The sequence below is a fragment of the Lagopus leucura genome, unplaced genomic scaffold (assembly GCF_019238085.1).
Source record: "Lagopus leucura isolate 7727_CA_CO unplaced genomic scaffold, USGS_WTPT01 Super-Scaffold_100029, whole genome shotgun sequence".
Lineage (NCBI taxonomy): Eukaryota > Metazoa > Chordata > Aves > Galliformes > Phasianidae > Lagopus > Lagopus leucura.
The window spans coordinates 4878372-4885980 of record NW_024962280.1 but is presented as its reverse complement, the minus strand read 5'-3'; the positions used below and the strand labels follow the sequence as shown (position 1 = coordinate 4885980).

At 44.9% G+C, this 7609-nt stretch overlaps 1 protein-coding gene across 3 annotated transcripts in view; it reads right to left on the bottom strand.

Annotated features, from left to right (window-relative positions):
• The window catches only part of NLGN1 (neuroligin 1), a 288387-nt gene extending 281246 nt beyond the window's left edge, over nucleotides 1–7141 (bottom strand). For 2 of the 3 annotated variants that reach the window (XM_042881331.1, XM_042881333.1), the window contains exon 1: nucleotides 7058–7141. The gene's annotated coding sequence lies outside the window, so the exon portion shown is untranslated. Of the gene's footprint in view, nucleotides 1–5649; nucleotides 5804–7057 lie in introns of those variants that run through there. The other variant, XM_042881332.1, reaches the window with a different exon arrangement.
• Between the last annotated feature and the right edge of the window lie 468 nt (nucleotides 7142–7609).

The window sequence follows — 7609 nt, the reverse complement described above, 5'->3', positions numbered from 1 at the left end:
CAGAGCACACCAGAGCTTGGTGTTAGCAGAGCACACCAGAGCTTGGTATACCCTGCTCAAGCAATCAGGTGGGAATGGAGGGCTCTGAAAGGAGGTGTTCTTTCAGCATCCCTTGCAGGTGAAAACGTTATAAAATTAGTAACAGAGTTCATTACCTCATTGCATTTGTGAGCAACCCTTGATTCACACTGTGGTTAATCACGGGAGAAAAATAAATTGGATTTTGTTAACTATCTTTAACACAGTTATAATACCAACAATAATACTATGTTTAATGGAAGATCACCTAAGGCAAACTTCTGTATCAGATTCAAAAGAAAGATGCCCCTTTGATTTTCCTATTTCAGGCATTACGAATTCAAGGTTAAAAAAGCTGAAATAAGTTATTACGTTTTCTTTGCAGAGAACACTGAAAACACAGATAATGGAATGAACTCAGATTTGTCTATGAATTGTTCTGCTATCTGGCTAACATATAACAACACTTCCAAAGCACACAAAAATCTTGTTATAGAGCTAGATCAATACCTAGCTTTTTAATATGATGAATTAAAAAGAAAAAAAAAAAAAAAGGCAACAAACTTCCTTGTGGCACCAACACAGCAAATGTTCATCTTACTGGATCTGATCCTGGTCTCAATTCCATCAGTGCAATCGAGATCAACTTCCAACCCATTATAAAAACCACAGAGGTACAAATATAATTTGTTAATCATAAACCCAGTATCTCTAACTCAAGTTCAAAAGTGCTCTTGAATGGCGTTACCATGCTTACAGAGCTGTGGAGTGCACACTACATTTGGAGTGCAATATTGGCATCATAGGGATCCATCAACTTGAGAGTCCATTTCCTGTGATGGAGCATTCTGTACATCTGTGACTTTACTTGTATTTCTTCCAAAATGAATTTCATGCTTAACTTGTTTTTCTTAATTAAACTTCCTTTAGTGGTTTCTAATATGTGCATTATTAAAACTCATTAGTCCCATTCATGCCTGCCTGTCATTTTTAGCTTCACATTCATGTATTGAAGTGCTCTGTTGCTTTATATAGGAAGCAAATTAAATAATAAATATGAGAACTTGAACGTTTTATGAGTGTCAGTATGAGAAAGTGGCTGCAAGGCCCATAAGGTTTCACACAAAAAAAGCATTACAGCTAAAGCTAACATGCTGACACATCTCTGATCTATAAAGTCTGCAGTAATGGTAGCAGTAAAGTGTTGTGCCATAGATGGGGAATTTTTCTCTCACGCGAAATAGAAATAAGATAGAGCACAGACTATATTTACCGTTGTAAAAAAATTTCAAATAAAATTTCCCAAAAGCTTAGAATATAACACTATTAAATGTCTGCAAAGATTTACTCTTTCCATCTCACTTCACATGTAGCTCCTATTATTCAGCTCCTTGTCCCGGTATCATTCTCTACTACTCTCTGCCAAAAAGACACTCCTTTAAGTTATGGCACCCAGCCTCAGATCTGCCTGTGGCCACGTCCCAGTCACAGTGACCATGACTCCAGTGACAGAAGAGCTTCCTCACCCAGCAGTGACTATTTCAGGGGCTCAGTCTCCAATGGAAGAACCAATCCGGAGAAACAAAGCTCCACCCCACACCACCTATTTTTCACAGGCCTGAAATTGTTTTACTGTGTTTTACAGCAGTGCTCCTCTAAAAGTAGTTGTTCTCTCCTCCTGAATATTTCTAATGCTTCGTGCCTATCCAACACTTCACCATCTACAAGTGAGTTTTTTTTTGGAAACTGGTGAACGGGATTGGGAAGGGGATAGTTAAAGAAATATCTGCATGTCAGGTATTGCAGTGGAAAGTTTCAGAGAGATGGAATTAAACACGAGTACAAGATACAACATAAATGTATTCCCCCTCATTAAATTCCCAGAACCAGTTCAACAAGTGAGTTAATGGCATCTCTAGGCAGGTTGTGATTGAGCAGATTTAGAAAATATATTTTACATTGCCATTTAAGTTCTCTGCTTGGTTAAAAGGATATGAGTCACTTGAAATATAATATTTTAAAGTGTCCTTGATCATTTTTATGATTTTACATGCACGTGTTGCTAATTTCAAAGCATTAGATTCTCCTTTATAATGGTGCAGAAGACCTAACCAAGCATCAATGGAAAGAAGCAGACTACCCAAAGGCAGCACTAAAACTGATTATGCAGAAAATGTTACAAGAACAAAATACAGGAATTCAACAAATGGGGGTAAGGGAGCTCCAACTGCTCTTCGTTTAATGGCCTCATCTATAATTTGCCTATAGCAGTGAGGAAAAAAAAAATCACATCGAGGTATGCAGTGCAGATCTGTACATGGCTGGAATACCAGAAGGATATGTACAGCTGACCCAGGGTGTCTCCTGACCACCTCTCTTCTTTTAAAGAACAAAGTGGGGTCTTAGAGTGGGTGCATGGGAAACCTCATCTGTGGTAATAAGTCGGTAGCTAGGCACTTGTTCTCCTTGGGTAACAAACAGCACATCATTAACTATTCATAATTACGAGAATGAAGTTGGTTGGAAAAAGGCGGGGTCTCCAGAGGGGGGTGAAAACATGCAGCTGAGTCACCAAGAACTCAACATGATGTCCCCTTGTAATTGTGAGAATTCAGTAGTCGTCCAGGGAACGCTAAGTCATCAGTTGTCATTAAAACAAAAGGATGTGTTTCAACATCCACACTGAACCAATATATAACTTGTTGAAGTTCGCACATCAACCCCTTTTTCACATCCCCGATCTCCCCCACCACTCCCACACAAAGTCCTCTGCAACAAGCAGCTTGCGAGGAGCCATCTCTCTCTGCATGCACATTCCTTCCTGATGCAGAGCTCAGAAGCAGGGCTGCTGTAATGGAAATGTGCTTTTATAACAGCATTTATTCAGCAGTCAGGATCTATTTTTGTCACTCCCCATTATATTTATCGTGGATGGATCTCTGGGACTAACAAGAAATTACATTGTTTACTGGATCAGATTGATTACTGCCCATCTTTTATTAAAAGAAATACCCAAAGGTTTCTACTGAATCTCTGGCAAAATACTGTCTTTTCACTATTTGCTTTCAAAGAATGTCTGTCTCTTTTTGCTCTTCTTTTTCACTATTTAATTTTTAAACAGTTTCCTTTTCATGTGATTAAAAAAACATAATAAGTATGACAGCAAACAAATAATTCAGAGCTAGCCAAGGATCTGTAATACAGCTCCACGTCTCTATTAGAAAGGAATGTGTATTTGCTTTTAATAAAGAAAGGCACGCCAATCCATTACAAACTAAGACCATGTCTAAGCCTCTGCTTTCTCCTCTTTTCCCCAGACTCCATTTGAACAATTACAGTGGTTTGTGCTTGTGTATGTGCCAGTGGATATTAAACATGCAAACTGATGAAAAATAAAACTGCCACCATTACTGTGTTCAAATCTTCCATTCATCTGCAAATCAATTTATCAGCCTACAGCTCCATCCCAGTCTTTAAATAACCCTCCTCAGCAGCCTGCTCCACCTCCAGCCAAATAATCCCGAGCAAGCCCACTTTGTTAAGGGTGTTTCAGTACCAACAGCCAGGAGATCTCCTTACCCTAACATAGAGAAAGGGGTGAGATACCCAAAGCAGCAGCAAGACAACATCTCTGCTCGCTTCCACGCAGCGTACTGCCTTAAACAGCCTGCACACTCTCTGATGGCTTCGCTGCTACTTCACTTAATGACAAAACAGAGGTGTTCAGCCAAATCCTGCTTCCTCACACACTTAGCGTGATTATCCTCAGCCTCATTTTTCTCCCTGCAGCCCATATGTGGTTCATATCAAATACACAGAAGAAATGAGAACTGTTGTATGTGTTTAAGGACACCTCGACCACTTACTGCAAAACTGCTTTTTTGCTACCTTGCTACAATCTGTAGCTGTAGCCTAAGAAAACAGTTGTCTTATATTAGAAGTAACTAAGGAGTATCCTTCTTTCCCCATGCATCATACACCATAGGGAGAAGGAAAGAAAAGAGAAAAAAAAGTAAAAGAAAGAACCACTCAAGCAGTATTTCCAAACATGGCTACTTAGCTCTTGGCTCCCTGCAAATCTAATTTCAAAGATGCAAAAGTGGGCTGTGTGTTACAGCTGTAGAGCCCACACAAGTCTCAGTGCAGTCAATGGGAATCAGTATCTCTGAAAATCAGGGCCCTCAGTAATGAGCTCTATTTTTACATGCTCATTTGTATCACGCTTGGTCTTGCACTTGTCAGGTGCCTGGAATAGAGTGCATGCAATTTCATAAGTATCCTTTGCTTCAGATTAAGCCAGCCCAGGAAAAAAAAAAAAAAGAGAAAAGTTCCCAAAGCTCACAGTGCTGCTCCTTCAGCAAGCACAACGTCTAGATGCATCCAAAAATGCTCTAACAGTATGTAAATAAAAAAATAATAATTTAAAAAGCAACAACAACAAACAAGCAAACAAACTGATAAAAAGCAATGCAGGTATTCAAGGAGCCCAAAAAAGTTATTTGGAGCCTTATCACAAATACATGTTTTCAGACGTGAGTGATCTCTGGAACGCAGCGGTGCAACCCAGTCCCACTGAGGTTATGGACAATTGCAAATACTGCCACACTGGAAGTCAGCAGTAGAAAAGAAAATATTTCCTAGAACAATTTCTTACACTTCTGCTGGGAATAAAAACAAAATATCTGCTCTATTTCCAATGCACAGTGCTAAATGCATGCACTTCGGTATTTATACCATCCATAAGGGATATTTCCATTTTATACCAGTGGTCGTTAACACCACGGTTGTTAGAGCTCAACCAAAGTGGCCTTCCAGAAAGCAAAAGCAGTGTCAAACTGAGATGCTGTTCTTTAGAAAGGTCAGCACATTTATGGGAGAAAACGGCCTGTCCAGGCTGTGTCACCTGCAGCTGCAAGAACGCTCCGCCGTAACAAGGCTCTGTTTTCCTTTATTTAAACAATTATTTTAATGTAATTGATCTGGAACCATACGCATCCTTAAAATGATTTGAGATAATATCCTTTCTGCTGATTCCAAGGTAACTTTCTGGCTTTAATTATAAGTCAATTAATATTAAGTAATTTGACTGATTAATTTTAATTAAACCTGCTGAAAATTGATTTTCCTTCAGCAAGATGAGACGAGAGCAACCGTCAGGAAAAGGGGGGGGGGGAGGCAGAGGAGGGGGGGGTTGCTGTGGGGGTGGGGGGAGCAGCGCTCAGCCCCCGCACGGCGCAGCCCGGGGGAGGCAGTGCCCGCAGCCGGCCGGCACCGAGCGGCCGCAGGAAGCGGCGGAGCGCGGCCCTGGGGGCAGCGGGGAGGAAAAGTTCGCCGGGGCGGCCGCGTGGGGCAGATGTGCGCGTGCACATCTCCCCGCCGCCCCGCCCCTCCCCTCCCTCCTCCTCCTCCTCCTCCTCCTCCTCCTCCTCGCAGCCTCCCTCGAGGCTCCGCTCCCCGGGCGGCTGCAGCAACGCGCGGCTCCTCGGGCACGGCACGCGCACCTCGGGCTCAGCCCCGCACCTCCCTCAGGCTCAACCGGGCTCCCACATCCCGACCCCCATCCCGACCCCGGAACCCACCCCCAGCCCGGCCCGGGCTCGCCCCTCACGCCGACGGCATCAAAGTATTTACCAGTTCGCGGCCGCTTTTCTGCAATCTCCTCTGAAACTGTAATTCATCGGATTCGCCTCCTCCGGCTCTTTCCGAGCCGCCGGCAGCTGGAGGTTTCCCAATCGTGCCCCGGACGCTTCCGAATTATATCGATTTTGAGATATTTTTCTCCCCTTTCCTCGGATCGGGGCGAGGGGAGGGGGGGCTGGAAATCCCCATCCGGAATTCAGCCTCATCCGTGCCGAGCCACCTCCATTTAAATCCGACCATCAGGCAAGCAATAGAAATGATCAAACGCTACTTCTCTCCGTCTGCAGGCAGATAATCCTCCTAATCCAATAGATCTCCCCCGATCCGAAATTGCCCTCCAGACGAATCCCTTTCGCTCGATGTCCGGCGGGTGAGCGCGGAGCCGCGCGGTGCCGCGAGGATGTGCGCGTGTGTGCTGTGTGTGTGTGTGTGTGCTGTGTGCGCGTGTGGAAGTGGGGGTGAGCGTGGCTGCGGGGGGGCCGCTAATCTTTTTTGGCTCCTGGCTGCACGGCTCGCCGATACCGCCGAGAACCTTGCTTTTTTCCCCCTATTACACGTTTCCACTCCAAATTGCTGCTGGATGAAAAATGGTACAAAGATACCCCCAGCGGCAGCGCGGCGAACAGCCCCGGCCCCTCCGCACCGCCCCGGCCCCGCTCTGCCCCCTCCCTCCCCCCCCTCCCTCCCCCCGGGCACCCCCGGCCCCCACGGCACGAGAGGGGCTCGAGCCCCCCCGGGCTGCACGTGCACGGCCGTTGGAGCCCCTCGATATGAAACGGAGCGGCCGTGCACACCTGTGTGTGTGTGTGTGTGTGTGTGTGTGTGCGTATGCACACAGAGCGAGTTACAGCCGCGTGCAACGCTCTGATGTTTCACACGGGCATCACTGAGTAAGCAACCATCTCTTACTTACTCAGACCGTCAGCGTGCACAAAATATGGGGCTACTGATGTGATTTCTTTCTGCTGTTTCTATTATTTTTTTTTCATAATGTGGTTCTCACTGCTTAATTTTTATCTTTAATTGAGAATAATCAGTCTCCAGTGCTTCGTGTTTTCTAGGAGCACAGTAGACACTGAAAGTTGGCATGTGGGAGAGAGGAAGGCCAGATCAGAAGGAAAGCAGTCATCTGAATGCTGAAAGGTCTTTTCATGTTTAAGAACAGACACAACCACACACTAAAAGATTATAAGCATCCCCAGTAAAGCCCCTTGGAGAGAGCTCATTAACATCTCCTGTTGTTTTAGGAGAGAATCCCCTCCACGTTGTGTTAAAGCCCCTGTTTTGTTGTGTTGACAGCCACCTCGTTTCACAGCAGGCACTGGCCCAGCACAGCACACCCGCTCACACTCCCACACAGGTGGGATCCCACCGTGGGGTTTGGTGTCACAGCCCTCACCTGTGAGCGCATCCCAGCGGAGCGAAGGCCAATCCCAGCCACACGCAGCTATTTACGTCTCCGGGTCCCACTGAGGATCTATATCTAAGTGTCCATGGCAGGGATGACAGCACACAGCAGCAGCTCATCCTGTGACATTTCTGTGTACTGGAATCATTCTGTCTCGGGCACATTTTTCACCTGGTAAGTATCAATAATTATAATAGTTCATGATTAATTGTCAAAGTCCAGCATCCTTCAGCTCTCTGAAATTTAACTCTTCCACTGCAGCTGAAAGCGTAAGGCTCTCACACAGGGGGGAAAGGCACAGTCTTTGCTGATAGCGCAATCCTGTGCACATTGTTATGCTATTCTCAAGGGAACACTAGAGGAAAAAAAAGATTTCAAAACCAGATAGAAAATGTGCATATGAATATCAATCACTTGCCACCAGCCTCAGACAACCTACAGTCTACAAACTCTCAACAACGAGTGCAATACGAGGTGAGCTATTCTGCCATTCTCTATCTGTAACACAGCCTGGAGAAATTTTATCTTTGGCTTGGTTATTTT